The sequence below is a fragment of the Dipteris shenzhenensis genome, chromosome 19 (genome assembly GCF_047967505.1).
Source record: "Dipteris shenzhenensis isolate YYH24624 ecotype China chromosome 19, Dip_SZ_1.0, whole genome shotgun sequence".
Lineage (NCBI taxonomy): Eukaryota > Viridiplantae > Streptophyta > Polypodiopsida > Gleicheniales > Dipteridaceae > Dipteris > Dipteris shenzhenensis.
In genome coordinates, this window is record NC_141614.1 from 13,091,532 (window position 1) to 13,108,637 (window position 17,106).

The following is a 17,106-nucleotide window of genomic DNA, read 5'->3' on the forward strand; positions in this document are numbered from 1 at the left end:
CTGATTGGCACTGCCCCAAGCTCTTTGATGTAATCTTCTTGAAAGAGTACTTGCGTGCACCTCTATGTCTCAGAACCCATCCCAAGTTCAATGTAGTTCCACGGCGTAAAAAATGGGAAGCCAACATACACACTTTGGATGGAGATCGAACCATTAATTGGCCAATGATCAAACCATACTCTGGTGTAGAATGGAATATCCAAGGCACAATGGTCTAAGCACTTCAACAGCATGAGCAAGTAATGCGCGGCAACATTGATCGCTTCCTTTGCCTAAGTGCTACATTTTGTAAAACATTGGAATTCATTTTGGAAGTCCCATGTTACCTTGATTCCCATTTGCCTCCACTCAGTTTCAATCCCAATGAATGGGTCGATGCTCAGATTACAAGTCGACTCTATCAAAGAGTGATCTTCTTAGAAGCACGTCACATATCTTTGTTCGAGCAAATGGTGGATACAGGCTACCTGGAAATTGAGCAAAAATTGTGGTGCCAATGCTTTACAGCAAGATTGAATGGCATGACACAAGTTCCACAGCCACTGGACTAAAATCATGGCAACCCAGATACGTGCTCGCAATAAGCCATAACCCGAGGACGGGTAATAAAATGGATCCGGGATTATATTGTCTCTATGCTCACAATAAGCCATAACCCGAGGATAGGTAATAAAACAAATCCAGGAGTATGTTGTCTCTATGCCAACATGGACTTAGGTAGAACAGAATGTGTGTGTAGAGTAGCGGCAAAGCTTCGCTTGTACTTGCATAAGGCTAGAAATAATCCCTCTTAGAAATCCAACTTGCATGTTCTACATGCAAGTTCTACATATGATTCCTACATGCAATTCCTACATGCAACTTGTACATGCAACTCCTTCATGCAACTCCTACATGCGAGTTCCACATGCAAGTTCCACATACAACTTCTACATGCGAGTTCTATATGCAAGTTGTACATGCGACTTCTACATGCAAGTTATATATGCGACTTCTACATGCAACTTGTACAAGCAACTCCTACATGCAACTCCTACATGCGAGTTATACATGCAAGTTCTACATACAACTTCTACATGCGAGTTCTACATGCAAGTTGTACATGCAACTTCTACATGCGAGTTGTACATGCAACTCCTACATGCGACTTCTACATGCAAGTTCTACATGTAGAGAGAGAATGTGTTACAATTCCTACATGCAGAGAGATAAGCTCTCCAACTTTTATAAATACCCCATAATGGAATGAAGCCCACACTCTTTGGGCATTGTGTTGAGTTCTACTTTGGTATTCCAAGCAATTGTCTCAAGTGTCCATGCTTCCTTGGACTCCATGTCCAAAAGCATGTCCTAACCTTGCAACTCCTCCTCCCTTCTCCTCCAACCTTGCAACCCATCCTCTCCCTCTTCTCCTCCCTCCTCCTCCTCCCTTCTCCTCCCCCCTCTTACTTCTCCTCCTCCCTCCTCCTCCTCCTCCTTCCTCCCTTCTCCTCCTCCCTCCTCCTCCTCCTCCTCCTCCTCCCTCCTCCTGTCTCTTCTTTCTCCCATGCTCTTATACCTTCTTCCTCTCTCACTCCTATGCTCCCCCTAAACCCTTAGTTCCTCAACCCTTAACCTCCATGATCTACAAGGGAGATGAGTTCTCCACCATGTACTCTACCTTGAACCTTGGATCCTCCTTCTAAACTCTGGAACCTCCTTCTAAACCTTGGAACCTCTTTCTAAACCTTGGAACTCCTTCTAAACCCTGGAACCCCTTCTAAACCCTGGAACTCATTCTAAACCTTGGAACCTCCTTCTAACCTAGAACCTCCTTCTAAACTCTAAAACCCCCTTCTAACTCTTAAACTCCTCCTAAACCCTGCAACCTCCAACGAAGGCAAAAGCCTTTGTTACCTCAACCATGATGATACATGTTTCTTTTACACATGCACACACTATGTTTGCTTACCACACTTAAGCCTACATCTCTCATTGGAACACGAATCGAGGTCCTAAGCTACACGTATACTACAAATGACAACTCCAATATATCTGTAGGTGACAAAAAGCCTCGAAACCCTGCATACTCAGAATACCCTACTCTTCCTACAGAAGCCATGGGAAAGAGCCAACACCTAGCCTCAGATGAGGCCTCTCAAGCATCATCTTGTATTGTTGTAACAATGGGTTTGAGATGAGATTTAGAGATAGGATATCTTTAGTATCTAAATTGCTCTTCATGATTCCAACATATTAAAGGATTATCCAATAATGACCTTGATGTCGATTGTCCCACTGCCAAAGACCGCATGACTCTTGTTATATTTAGGCTAACCTCTAATAGTGACAACATTTGCATATGGAAGATGTTTGCTCGAAGGATCGATTGTATGTACTCAGCTTCATAAGGAATAGAGTAGAGCTTCCGAAAAGGATGTGATACACATGCCTTGCAAGTCATACATGTTGCTTATTCTCCGTGAGACTTCTTGGCGTGTATGTGTAGCAAGACATTCAAGAAACAATAAGGAAATACTAAGTTGGATTGTCGTAGACTATTAGATTGTGTTTGTTTCTTGCTTTTCCCAGTCTAAATCTCGCATTTTCCACATGATGCACAGAATTATGCTTCTTAATGCATTCCGAGCAGTCACTATTCCATTCACTTAGCAATCTATCTAGAAACATCCAGGATATTGTTGAGGGCTCTAATTTCCTTTTCTTTTTGTCTAACATCCTAGTTATAGCTAGGAATCATTTCTTGATTATCGTGTCTATTTCCATTATTCTCAATGTAGGTGTCATGTATCTATTGTAAGCAAGTGAGTACAAAATTAGTTTATGTGTTCTATAAATAATTTAACCTTAATCAAGAACAACCTTGAAGTAGCGAGTTTCTTCTTTATGAAATTTGCAAAACTATGAAAGATTTCCTTCCTCTTTTTTTCAGAAATTTAAAAAAAGACCAATACCTAATTATAAATTAAGCTAACAATAGCAGGTCCGTCGAAGCAACGTGTGTAGTTGAGCGTTCCCTTCTTGCAAACACCTCAACATAGAAACAGAAAAAGAAGAATTTAGAATATGCAAAAGTGCTTTTTTTAAAAAACATTAAATGGAAAACATATTTATATATATGTATATATAATTTATATAACCACACATAGTGTGGGCGGGGAGGCAACGTGCTTCCTTTCCCAAAGAGTTATAATCCAAGGGAACGGGCCCTTCTTCATGTGCTGAGATTGGAGTCGTCAAGAATATTAGCACCGAGATTGAGTATCGCGACTATGTAAGAGACTACTATATAAACTAGATCTCAATGAGCGTATCTGTATTCCAAGTCGAGCATCATCCAAGTTCTTGTACGAACCAAGCATATGTGTTTGCAATACATTCGAAATAGAAACAATGTCAAAATACGGTATCATAAACAATAAATTATTAATCTAGCTTATAATGAGATTTCTAAGAGCTTTAAAAAAAAGTAGTTTGCACGAAGCAGTCGCACACTTGAAATTAGTCAATCCACTATCTTGAATTAAATTACTCACAAGTTGATGATACAGTATCTCTACTGTATTAGAACTTATTTATTGAAAACTGGAGAATTCGAAACTTCAGGTCATAACTTTTTTTACTTTTTAAATAGTTATGAATTCAATGTAAACATAGAATATAGGATCAGCTAGCATACAATGACTTTATATATTTGATTTGCCTTTATTACATCAAAAAATTATTTTGGGATCATATCGTATCCCATCTCTTATAATGGTTGCATACATATATCAGGTTTGAATCTCCTCAATGAAAATAGATTGCATGAACTTTCTCGTGATATGCCATCTTTTGGATGTTGTTTAAGCATCCTTTTGGAAATGTATTGGACTAGTTTAACATATCTTGACCATTGTGCTTGGTCTGTGAGAATTTGTAAACTGGGTACATATTTTGCTATGTAAAGGCTGATTTTACAAAGCTTTGAGAATATCCAACCTAGAGAGAAAATGTCCAATGCAAATGTCCGAGTTTTTTTTGTAGTACCATCATATAGCTCAGGAACCCACCTTGGTAAGTCTCTCTCTTCGAGCTCAATTCTATTCTTGTACTCAGTATCTTTCTCACTAGAATGTCTGGCTAGCAAGTTCTCCTTTGAATTTATTATATATCTAGCACATCCCTAGTCACAAATACCAATTCGTAGTCGCATAGTAGTTGCATAGTCTAGAAGGACATTTCCACTGTGCAAATCATTGTGGATCCAACCTTGTTCGTGCAGCTTCTGAAGGCCAAGACAAAGAGAAAAACAAAGTTTTGGTACCAGATTCACAACCTATTCTATGTTATTTACAGGGATTTGCTTTGTATCTAACTCAGGTTTGCAATGCATGAACCTTTTTTTAGTTTCTTTGAAAAATTTGTACAGTGTCCCTCCATTAAAATATGGTGTGAAAATCCAATGTGGTGCACTTATTGGCATAGCAATTGGCCAAACCAGGACGCTATGTTTGACTTGCATTGTTGATTCCTTCATGAAAGTAGACTCCCTCTTCTCTGCATTGCCTTTAAAACTCTTGGCTACATAATAAGCAACCAGGCTGATGCCTAATACTCCTTTGATTCTTGCTAGGAAAAGTTGCCCTTCAGATGTAGCACCAATTTTTTTATCCTTATATATTTTATATGCATGATCTTGTAGCCAGGCAATATAGGTTGTTGTAGAAAAGTCGTAGCAGTACTGTCCACTTCTTATGTAGAAGCATTGTTCGATGTATTTATTCTGGCATGTGCATATTCCTCGGTTGGATTTGGACCAATATTCTTCTTAGCTATCGCGTACAAATTTTATCATATACCACAGGCTTTCCTTTGTTTCAACATACTATGCCAAGCCAAACACTTCTCATTCGAAGATAGGGATTAATCTACATATTGTGCATGATATGTGATATTTCCTATGATGGTCGTCACACGCTTTTCCAATTCTTCTGACTAGGTTACATCTCTGAATATGTCTTTTACTTGATCTCATATCTTTGACACCTCTTTGATTTTATTTAGCCTTTGCATCACATGTTTCTTGAATACATCTAACAAAGTGTCATTGTCCCCAAATTTTTCAATCCTTGTCTTGTCCATGTGTGTGACAAGTAAGATTACTTCTCTTTGAATATAGGCAAAAAGCCTCTTCAATTCTTTGGAATGTTCCTTGATTGCCATGTCAATACGTTCAGCACGTTCTAAACAAAAGCAAAATACAAAGTTAAGAGGCAGAAATTTTAAAATTATGTGACAATATTATAATTGTAAAGACAAGATGATGCCAATATACCATATGAGCAGATCCTTGTGGAAATACCCCAAGGTACAAAGTTGATATTGTAGAGTGAATTCAACAAATATTTAAAAGAATTTATGTTGGAAACATGGTCAAACAATATACCATTTGAGCAAAACCTTATGGAAATACTCCCAGGTACAAAGTTGACAGCATGTGTAAAAACATTATCATGCATATGTAATCTTTTTATTTTGGGTTTTAAGGTAATTAAGACGATATCAAACAGTATATCACATGAGTAGATCCTTGCAAAAATACCCCAAGGTAAAAAGTTGATATCGTACACTAAATTTAACAAATTCAAAAAAATTATCATGTCAAAAACATGGTCAATCAATATACCATATGAGCAAAACCTAATGGAAATACTCCAAGGCACAAAGTTGACAGCAAGTGTTAAAACATTTTCTTTGAGATCTTGCATCTATAATCTTTTGTTTTTGGGTTTCAAGTAAATAGTTAATATTTATGAAAAGCAAGAATGTCTACATTGTTTACCATAACATGATAGGAGAGGAGGTCGGTATTGGGGAAGCCCTAGCACGTGTGCACATACACGTAAGTCTCGACAGTTCTACTAAATAGGAATCTAAGTATAGTCCAGCTCAAGTTATATCTTTGATTTCCTCTCAAACCAACATGTGAACGTCCAATTCTTTTTCGTAGTTTCCACACTAATACTTATGATTCCCTTTTGCTCAGGACATGGGGCATCCTTGTTATTCTTGTGGCTTATATATGGAAGCTCTTTACATGGTTCTGTACTCGTAGTCGCAAGAAGGTTATCATTGCAAGGTTGGATTAGATAAAGAAATATATTGAAGAGGAGAGGATGTAAAGAGAGAGAGGCTGACATTCGATGCAAAGCATGTAAAATGCTGAAGGCATCAACTAGTGTGCAACCATGTAAAAGACTGGGTAGTGATGGTTATCATAATTCTCTCCTTCGCTCATCAATGGAAGTACACTACTCCGTCTTTGTAGTTTTCCCTTAGCCCTTATACACAGGCTCAGTGCTTGCTTCAACCAAACTATGGCCGGGCTACATTGATCGCCTTGTGAGCATAATATAAAACACTTTGCAACCAATACATGGAGCTTGCTCAAGAAATGCATGTGAGCATTTTGGGCTATCCTCGCTGCCTGTTATCATCTTCGCCTACTTCAAACTAGCAATGGATGCTAAGCCCCATCGCGTTAACGCTTACTTTGTGAGCATCATTTGTTGCATTCTTGAAGCCAATTTATAGTTTTGCATTTTGCTTGTTCTACTTTGTCTCCACCATGCACTTTCAAGCTATTGGAATAACCGTTGTGTTTGGTTATCTTATCACGAAAGCCGTAGACAATAGTTCAAGAGGACAGTATGCAATTCATTAGAGCCTATCAGAGTGCCATACCAACCATTTTTTAGGAGTTTGCAGTGGTAGCATGGTGAGATATTTAAGGTAGGCAGCACCAATGCCACAAGAAACAGTTCAGAGAATTTGACGACAATGGTGGCTGCTCCCACTACCTGAGAGCTAGAGAGATCATTTCTCAAATCCCCCACCTTCTCCATGAATTCACTCTCCCCTATGAAATAGCATGTTCTTGGCTCCACACAGGCTTTTACTATAGCTTCTCCATAGAAGCTATAAGGCCCTTCATAGCTGAGGACAAGCGCAAGGAACTTTGGCTCATCTTTTGTCTAGGAAAAGCACTGCTTGGTTAGTTTCGTGCTTAGTTTGTGACTGTACAGAGGAGGCAAAAGACAGAAAATCCAAACAATTTCACACCACACTATGTTCAAAGAAATTATAAACGAGAGAGCCAGCAAGACAAAACCAATTCAATGACACACTAGAGATTCTTTCTTTGGACATTTAGAAGATTAAGACTCTACAAGACGGCCTTGTGGCATCCGCTCACAGTCTGCAATGGGCTACAAATAGTGTGATCCTCCACCATGCCCAAGGCTTTCGCTCCCAAATTCAAATCTACACTCATGCCCTCCAAATACTTGGCTCCCAACAAAACAAAATACCCCAGGGCCATGCTTTTACTAGCGCCTCCGCCTCTGCCTCAGGACTCCAGCCTCAGGACTCCAGCGTGCTACTTTAGCTGGGGCTGTGCTCCTAGTTAAAGAAGCTGAAATTGGTCTTCCAAGGCCTTGGTGCCGTGGAGGGATCTAGTGCCATTATTGTAAGTGTGGGCGGCCTCTTCAGGAGGTAGGGAATAGGGTGCAAACTAGCACTTGCCCAAGAATTTGTTCAAGGAGTTCTAGCACTTGGCAGGAGCTTGCAAGCAGAAAAAGAAGGAGCAACACTAGAAGAACAAAATAGAAGCTCTTAATGGGAGGTCAAAGAGCAGATCAAGAGAGAGTGTGAGACTGTGATCAAGAAAGAGAGAGCGACGGCACCTGAAGAGAAAAAGAGAAAGAGAGATAAAAAAATTAGCTGGATGTGGACGATCAATGGTCTGGCTACGCAAAGAAGTGCTATATGCACACAAAAACTCCCACACAATCCCAAGTTGGCAAAGATTGCGGATAACATACTCATATATAAGCACAAGCTGACTTGAAAAGCTTCTGTCAAAACGTTTTTTTTGTGATTTTTACCCTTTCAAAAGAATAACTTGAAAAGATCACGTGAAAAGCTTTTGTCAACATCAACCGTTTATATCAATTTAGATCAATGGCATCTATTCATTACACGTGGCTCAAGGAGATATGAGAAAACCCAAACGTCTCTTTAGACTGCCTACCATAAAAATGCAAAACGTTTCCTCTCAAACTTCAACCTAAACATGTCCCCATAACTCTGATAAGGTTTGGCAACTTTCGGCAATCACTTGCCCCTAATTCCAATAACATATGATCTTATCAGATTGCAATCTCTCTCTCTCTCTCTCTCTCTCTCTCTCTCTCTCTCTCTCTCTCTCTCTCTTGTCTCTCTCTCTCTATCTCTCTCTCTCTCTCTCTCTCTCTCTGTGTGTGTGTGTGTCTCTCTCTCTCTCTCTCTCTCTTTGTCTCTCTGTCTCTGTGTCTCTCTCTCTCTCTCTCCCCCCCCCTTTGGCATTGATCCCTTGTCATCCCACAATAGTCATGATGTTGATGGATTGGTTACTTGTTTGATGGTTTGATTGATGCTTAGGTTCATGTCGTTGTGGTCTATGTACACACACACACACACACAAAGTTAGATATCAATGCTCCACTCTCGTGTAACTACGTGGGAACTAGCTAACTCTACTTTAAGCCCCCCATATGAGGAGAAGGCATTTGAGTAGCTAGGTTATCTGGTAGGTCCTGGTTTGGACACCAGATGGGGGCCATGTGTGGCCTGATGGCTAGACGGCTTCAGATAGAGTTGGCACATTGCCAACTAGGCTACATGCAAGTGTGGGAAGGCATCCCATGATTGACTGCACTGAGGGTAGATGGAGCATTTCCTAGGGCAGCCCACTCTCGGGCTACGGGGCTCGTTTGGAGCCCTAGATGATCTCGAATGGCTCTGGGCCGAACGGACACCATAGGTGAGTTGCTCTATTCTGCACCATGGTTCTAACATGTAGTCGGTGACCTGTTTTGGGTCGACTGGGTCGGTCTCCTAATTGGGTCTAACCGACTATGATTGGTGGCTATATAAGAGCAAGCCTGTGAAGCCCATCATCATCACTAGCTACAGCAACCCTGATTCCTTAGCATCCAACCTCTGTCCTCTACTGTTTCCAGCATGCCATCGAAGCTTCTCACATAGGAGCGCATGGCTGGGAGGCAATGCCATCTATTGTATCAATTTTATAGTAATCAATTTTTGGATTCTCCATACTATCAGCTTTTCACTCTTGCATACGAGATCCTGTTATCTGTTGAGCACATACATTGTATTGTTCTAAGTGCATACGAGCTTTGGGATACTGCTACTAGGGTGGACGTGAAGCCGGTTGTGAGACCAAATCCAGCTAATGCAGGACAACATATAGTACCAACTATAGATCAGATTCTCGTGTGGACAAGAAGAAATGCAAATGCACTGTCCTATTATCTGCAGTGTAAGTGATTCTGTCATGGCGTTAATTCAACATGTCACCATAGCGGAGGAGGAATGGACGGTCTTGAAAAATCAGTATGAGACCACGAATCAAACGTGGATTTAGAATCTAGAGACTCAACTCGCAAATGAGAAACTGTCTGAGGAATCTGCGCGATCAGATGACTGCGATTGGCATCACCATCACCAGTGAGAATCTAGCATGAAGGTGCATACAGATTCTCCCATCGAAGTACAATGGTCTTGTTATGACACTAAATACGTAGAACAGAAATTTGCACCTCAACTTTGAGGATTTCAGCGCAATGCTTCTAGAGGAGGAGATGCATCAAAAGACAAGGACTGGAGAAGATTCGGCTTTCTCGGCTGGATCAAAGAAAGCTAAGGGTAAGGACTTTGGTAACCCATCTTCTTATGATGTTGATTCCCGAAGTGGGTAAAGCAGCTTTTGGACGACAGAGAACCTGCAGCCATTGAGGAGGAACCATCGGAACACCGCCGGTCCAAGAGATTAGAGGAGCAAAGAAGGGCACAGGAACACTTGGTCAAGTATGCTTTGATGACAGAGGTGATCCGTGCTAAAGAACCCAAGTGTCTTGAAGAAGCATACGGTGATGATAGGTGGATGGAGGCTATGGAGTCGGAGTATGGCTCCATAATGAAGAACAACACTTGGGACCTTGTGGATCGACCACCAAAAATGCAAGGTAATTGGCACCAAGTGGGTGTACAAGACCAAGTACAAGTCTGACTGCATGTTGGATAAGTACAAGGCTCAGCTCGTGGCAAAAGGATTCGTACATGTACATGGTTTTGATTATTAGGATACTTTTGCTCCCATCGCTCGACTAACCACAATTCATATTAGCAGCACAGGAAAGTTGGCCCATGTTTCAGATGGATCTTTCTTAATGGAGATCTCAAGGAGGAGGTATACGTGGAGAGAGATAGTCAATTCAAGTTGTTTTGTAGATGCTTTTTGAGGTTTTGAGTCATATAAATCTAGGAAAAGGTAGTGGTGATCATTGCTAAGCCTTGTATGCTGTCCAATCCTCATAGAAAGGCTGAAAAGTGATGATTGGGTGAGAGCTTTAAGGTCTTGGAAATGACAAATTATCCTCTTTTTGAAAATTTTGTTTCTTGTTTGTAGTAGGTAGAATAGGTAAAGAACTACTCCCCTAGGGCCACAAATCCTACACAAAAGCCATGGAAGATTTGAAATCCATGAAAAATCCATCAATGACACAGTCTGGAGAAGACACTCTGGTTTAGTTGTATCCTAGTGCATGATGAATTACTATCCCATTGGATGCTGCAATAGCTTCAGGACACTAAATTAGCTTAGACCATGCTGAAATAGCCTTGACACCCTGACACAGCTTGACATCGTGACAACTAATAGGATCTTCAACCTAGCACATTAATTGTACAAAATCCAATCCAAATAGAGAACATCCCTTAATTCAATGCACGTTGAATTCATAACTCAACACGCTTTGAGTTAGCAACCTAGTGCACAGTAAAGGCTAATTTAGTGCACTTTTAATTAGCTAGTCATCATTGTAAGGGTCTAGTCTAAACCTCGTCTAAACTGAACTTTATTAATGTGATCATTAATTGATGAGACATCCACTCATTGTGCACCAACCACACCCCAGAACCACTGAAGTGAAACTCAAATATTAATAAAAGGGGTAAAATCTATAATTGATTAAACTAAAGGGAAAGATCAACTCTTCTACCTATTGAGGCACCCCTGAATGAACTAGCTTTCCCTCCCACTCAACTCACTCACAAGTTTCTTCTTTTCTTTCTAGATTGGCTATCATCACTTTCACACCACAAGCATCCATAATAGCAAAGAAATTATTGGGAAGACCTTCAATGATTCCCTCAAAGGTGGCATCATGGGGCAAGAGTAAAAGGATTAGAATCCATGGAACTCCTTGGGAGGGTAACAATAATTCTTAGGCATCAATGGTTCTTCTATAAAATATTGCAAGAGGGGTGAATCCACTAGAGAGAGGAGTTACAGGTAGGGAGAGGAGCATTGAAATGTTGTAGGGGGGGGGAGAGAGGGGGGGAGAGAGAGAGAGAGAGAGAGAGAGAGAGAGAGAGAGAGAGAGAGAGAGAGAGAGAGAGAGAGAGGGAGGGAGGGAGGGAGGAAGGGAGGGAGGGACGGAGGGAGACAGAGAGAGAGGGAGGGATGGAGGGAGAGAGGGAGGGAGAAAGAGAAAGAGAGAGAGAGAGAGAGAGAGAGAGAGAGAGAGAGAGAGAGAGAGAGAGAGAGAGAGAGAGTCTTGATGTGCAAGAGTAATGTAGTAGTGAAAGATGATAAAACGAGGTAAATCATGGTTGTTAGATTTTATGTTTAGGAGGCACAATGCATGAAAATACAAATGGGCATCATAAGAAAGGGTGTGGAATATTGAGCCTCAAGGTTACAAGTTTTGGGCAAGCATGGGGAGCTTGTTTAAGTCATCTTGGTATAAGAGGTAAGATTAAAAAGAACTTGAGATTTAGTCCTTGGTGCCATGTCATTATGGTACAACATGATCAAAGGATACACTCTCTTTACACCACCTCAATGTCCATATCTAGTCAAGAATGTTATGCATGATCTCCTTAATTTTGATAGTATTAAACATAAACATTTTGGTTACAAACTATCCTTATGTGTTTGTTTTTTTGGGAGGGAAGGCACTATAGATGGTTCCTACATTTTTTGAAAGGATTGTGAACCCTATCTTCAATAGGAGAAGGATTTTTATTTTGATCCATCATAGTCAAAGTCTTTGTTAAGTGGATCCAAGAAGCCTAATGTTGAAGATATACTCAATGTTTCCAAGGACAAGAAAGGTATGGCGAGGATGGAAATAGAAGTGTGACATTGCAAGATGTAGGTTATGAACCAATTAGGATAGTTTATTACATGTGTAAGTTGTGCCATGTAAAGTTGGTTGTCTTGTTCACATGCATCAATGGTTTAGTGATTAGTATTTCCACAAAAAAAATGTAATAAGACCAACGCATTAACTACCATGTTTATTTGCTCTCATGTTGGACTAGATAGTCTACGTTTTCAGTTTAGTACAATCTTGGCCCATATAGAGATTCAAGCACCTTCTCTTTGGAATAGAGTATGCTTAGTGGGAACGATGAACCAAGAAGGATAGTTTATTACATGTTTAGATTGTGTCATGTAAATCTCTTTGTCTTGATCACATATGCATGTAGGTTTAGAGAATGTAAAGGAAGTAGTCCTCCAAAGACCAACCCATTGGATAACATGTTCATTTGCATTCATGGTGGACTAGATTCAAAAATCAACCTCATTTTGGTACAAACTTGGCCCATATAGAGATTCAAGCACCTTTTCTTTGGAATGGAGGATGCTTATAGGCATTTAATGGGGTGAGTTTTAGACCCTCCATCCATGACTAGATTGGAGTGTGAATAACAAAAAGAGGTCTCGAGGTGTGCTATGGCTTTTGCAAATAATTACAGGTCATACCCTCACTGTCACCTCTACCCTCACTATTGCCTCTACCCTACATCTGTTCTACATTATATGTCATATCCTCATTATTATCTCTACTCTACATGTCGCCATGCTCTAAGGTCCATCCATTGGAAAGACCTATTGGAGCTAGTATATGGCCTTGATAGAGGTTTTTGGACACTAGAAATTGTGTTAGAGATCTATTGTTGTTCTAGTCAGATATACTAAATGGCGTGCATTATGAGCACATGGGTTGTCTTTTAAAGAGACTTACTCTAAAATTATATATAGAATTCACACACGCATGATGAGAACAATGAGATGGGACTCGGAACTCGGGAGAGTTGTGCAATATAAACACAAGGGTTATTATTTAAAGAGCTCTCTTGCAATATGATACAAAGAATACACAAACACACCATTTTTGAAAATAGAGATTGGATTCACCCTATGCTTGGATAGCTAGTAAGAGATTGGATTGACACCTGTTAGATGTACCCTGAAGTGGTCCCCATTGATATCAACAGAGTTTACCCTTGCGTCCCTGAATCTCCAACTCGACAATGTGAAGAACTATGGTAGACCCAAGGACTGTCCCCATGGGGGATAGGGGAGCCATTCGTTGCTGGCAATGCCGTTCAGCTCAGAATTGTACATGTATTTATAGATGAAAAGCACAAAGTTGAAGGTCAAGCACCACTAGTTAGCACAAGAGAGCGGCTATGCAGTAGAGCCTCTATACCCACTTTGAATAGGAATGGTGCAACATAAGGGCATCAGTAATAGAAACCATACCCACCATGTAAATGGTGGGAAAAAGTTTTATGTATGTTTAAAAAGGATAGCTAAAAAAGAAATATACACTCTTGTTGCATAATTAAAGCCATGTATTCACATATAAGCATGTCTATATTTACTTCTATTATTTTATTAGGGAAGAGTTGCCATGTGATAGCCTAAGGGGAGAGCGAGCCTAAATTTGAGTGTTTGTCTTGGGTATGTCTCCTAAGGAAACATACACGCGCTATGTACACACATATAAGCATGTCTATATTCTTTTTTTAGGGAAGAGCTACCGTTTGATAGCCTAAGGGCAGAGCGAGCCTAAATTTGAGTGTTTTTCTTGGGTATGTCTCCTAAGTTTGAGATAAATTTTTATGGATGTGTGCATGCATGCGCATGTGCTTGTGTGTGGGAGGGGAATAGTTACAAGAGATAATTTATTTGTGTATGAAAGAGAGAGAGTGCGTGCATGCATGCATGCATGCACATGTGTTCGTGTGTGTGAGGGGAATAGTTACAAGAGAGAATGTATTTGTGTATGAAAGAGAGAGAGTGCGTAACAATGACACATCCATGTACCTATTTGCAGGTATACATGAGAAAGAGAAGGTGAGGGGGATCTCAACGTTTGAGTGCTTGTGTGAGTGCATGTGAGGAAGACACTCAAGGCCATGCGAGTGTGTGATGGAGAGAGAAATATTATCTGTGCTCAGAGTCTAAGAGAGAGTGTGTGTGTGAAATATATATATATATATATATATATAAACAGAGAGAGAGAGAGAGAGAGAGAGAGAGAGAGAGAGAGAGAGAGAGAGAGAGAGAGAGAGAGAGAGAGAGATTTGTGTGCAAATGCTTTGCCCCTTGGTGAGCCCTTAGTCAACATCACATGGATGCTCATGTAGCGAAATCATTAATTAAATTGAGCATAGCGGCACCTATGGTGGAGGAGGGCTTGAAACTTGAAATTAAAAACATTTTAAGATCTGCCCTTGAGACCCAATAGAGTGGGTCTCTAACACTCGTCGTAGACCGGTCATGCTACTTGTATTCATAGTTCTTAAGGTATTATGTATGGATACTTTCCTATGCCATTAAATGTGCAACATTCCAATATATATTGAATGAAACATTAATTGAATATAGACGAGGAAATGTGGAATTTATTTCAAATGGAGGATTTTTGTGGACACATCGCCTTAAATTGAAGCCATTGGTTGGCACGACTCCCTGTCTAAATTAAAGCCGTTCGAGAATGGACTCCCTTTCAATGCCTTGCTTCCATAACCTTTTGTTCTTGTAAACCTTCATATGGAAAGGCAATTGTTTTTTAAAGGACATATATCTCTTAGTTTGGTAATAACTATCAGACCTCAGATTTCTCCATCCCATAGTTCTGCAATATTTTTGTAACGACCAGAGACAGGATTGCATAGAGACTGCCCATCGAAATTCTTCTTCTGTTCTATTTTCCCAATAATTTGATGATCTTCATCAGTAAGTTGCCAGTCGAAGACCTGGAAATTTTCTGCCATCCTTTGTTTGTTAAAGCTCTTAGGGAGGACACTCACTCCCTGCTCCAATCCCCATCTTAAAGCTACCTGCAAATAAAATTTTCAATCCTTAGCCAAGGCACCCTGAACAAGCCACATTTAATTTGTCTGCGTTCCTAACCTCAAAAACTAGAAACCCGTGCACGGCTCTTGCCATGTTTTAGTGCAATCTGCTTGATATTTGGATCATCCGGAACAGCAAGAGAACCCCATGGCATATGTGGAGCTCCTAACGGGGTCCAAGCGCTGATGTGGATGTTAGCCCTACCACACGTCTCTCTTAGTTTCTTCTGCTGCCACTTCGGATGCATCTCCCCCTGCCAAAGGTGCTCGTATTAGTTAGTCATACAAGATAAAGCTAATGCTACAACCAAGCAGAGAAATCCAAAGACCTTGTCAACTACGTCATGCAATTATCGTAATCGTAGCCAAAATTCCAAAACAAAGACTAAAGTCACCAAATTCGTTTCCAATCTTCGATCAGGCGGCAGTCTTGCCTGCAGAGTTACAGTTTAGATGTACCTGATTCACTGCTGGAGGGATATCTGCAAACGCCAATAGGCCCCCAATTTTCTTGGATGAGAAATTGCTTACGCCGACGGCCCGCGTGAGGCCTTCGTTAAAGCAATGCTCCATTGCTCGCCAGGTGCCTTTCACATCCAGAGGGAGAAGATCGTCAGGGCTGGGTATCATTCCGACTCCTTTAAATCTATTCGGCGTGTGAATGAGGTAAAGGTCCAAGTAATCGAGTTGCAGTTCACTGGAAAATCGTAGAAACATTAGAAGCGAGTCTAGACAAATAGAGCTTCAAGGAAACGGCCACTACAAGTCTGGCGATGACAATTATGAATCTGCATCAACAAAGACGCCTGAGGCATTTTTGAAGGCCGGGCAACACGCCCTCTGAGTAAGCATCGGAAGCCAGCCCAGAGTTTGGAGGTGACAAAGAGATCCTCACGCTTCACGATGCCGGCGTTGAGGGCATCAACGAGAGCCTGGCCAAGAAATCCGTGGCTGTTGTAGATGCTTGCGGTGTCAAAGTGACGGTAGCCGATCTGGAAAGCGAGGAAGAAAGGTGCGAGTGAGAGGATTAATGGGAGGGGAAGCGAAGTGGCTGGGGGGATACGTCAATAGCGGAAGAGATGGAAGCTGTTCGGAGGTGGAGGCTGAGGGAGTCGTCGGAGACAGTGCCAAGGCCAAGGACGGGGATGGAAGCTCCTGTGTTGAGCTTTGCGAGTATAGCCATTGTGGGCGATTTTGTGAAAGAATAATAGTGGAATTCTGTCAACTTCTTTACTTTCACGGTGCCCCTTACAGAGACCATATGCATAATAGCCAACAAGCATATTATAAGCCGGCTCTCAAAACAAAACACATACACACTCTTAATCACTTTGGCCTTGCATTAAATGTTGTTGTTTTGTAATAATTCAATGAAGTCAATGAATTTTGTAACGTTGTATACATCTCTTGGGCCCTCCAAGGGTCCTAAGGGATGTATGCACTTATGTTTTTGCTAATCAAGTCCAAGTTGCAAATGTTAGTTCATATAGTGAAGTTGACCATCTTAAATGTTACTTAATCTTAGGGATAAGGGCTTTCTAATGTGTTGTTAGGGCTAGCTTTTTGTCCTCTTGTGAAGGTCCTAAATGATTTTGTCTTTTGGAGAGTATTTCTCTCTAGAGATGGTGGCTCTTTTTGTCTCATTACTACTCTTTGGACAAGTTGACCACGTTATTAAGTGCTTAGTGTTAGGATTGGTGGTAGTTTAGGTCATTCGAATGAGCTTTAAGTTTAGGTTTTTATCTCTTTGTAAGGGCCTTAAGTGACTTGGTGACTTTGTGTGGATTAAGTTTTTGACCTTACATGTGGCATAGAGAATTATTTTGTCTTTTAGCTTGGATGAAA

At 40.7% G+C, this 17,106-nt stretch overlaps 1 pseudogene across 1 annotated transcript; it reads right to left on the bottom strand.

Moving 5' to 3' along the window:
- Window positions 1-15,016: 15,016 nt before the first annotated feature.
- LOC147890107 (non-functional NADPH-dependent codeinone reductase 2-like) lies at window positions 15,017-16,485 on the bottom strand (annotated as a pseudogene). The gene is made up of 5 exons (XR_015542781.1): window positions 16,325-16,485; window positions 16,068-16,253; window positions 15,721-15,958; window positions 15,336-15,515; window positions 15,017-15,246 (listed from the first exon to the last, which is right to left on the bottom strand). The product of XR_015542781.1 is annotated as a non-functional NADPH-dependent codeinone reductase 2-like (transcript).
- Between the last annotated feature and the right edge of the window lie 621 nt (window positions 16,486-17,106).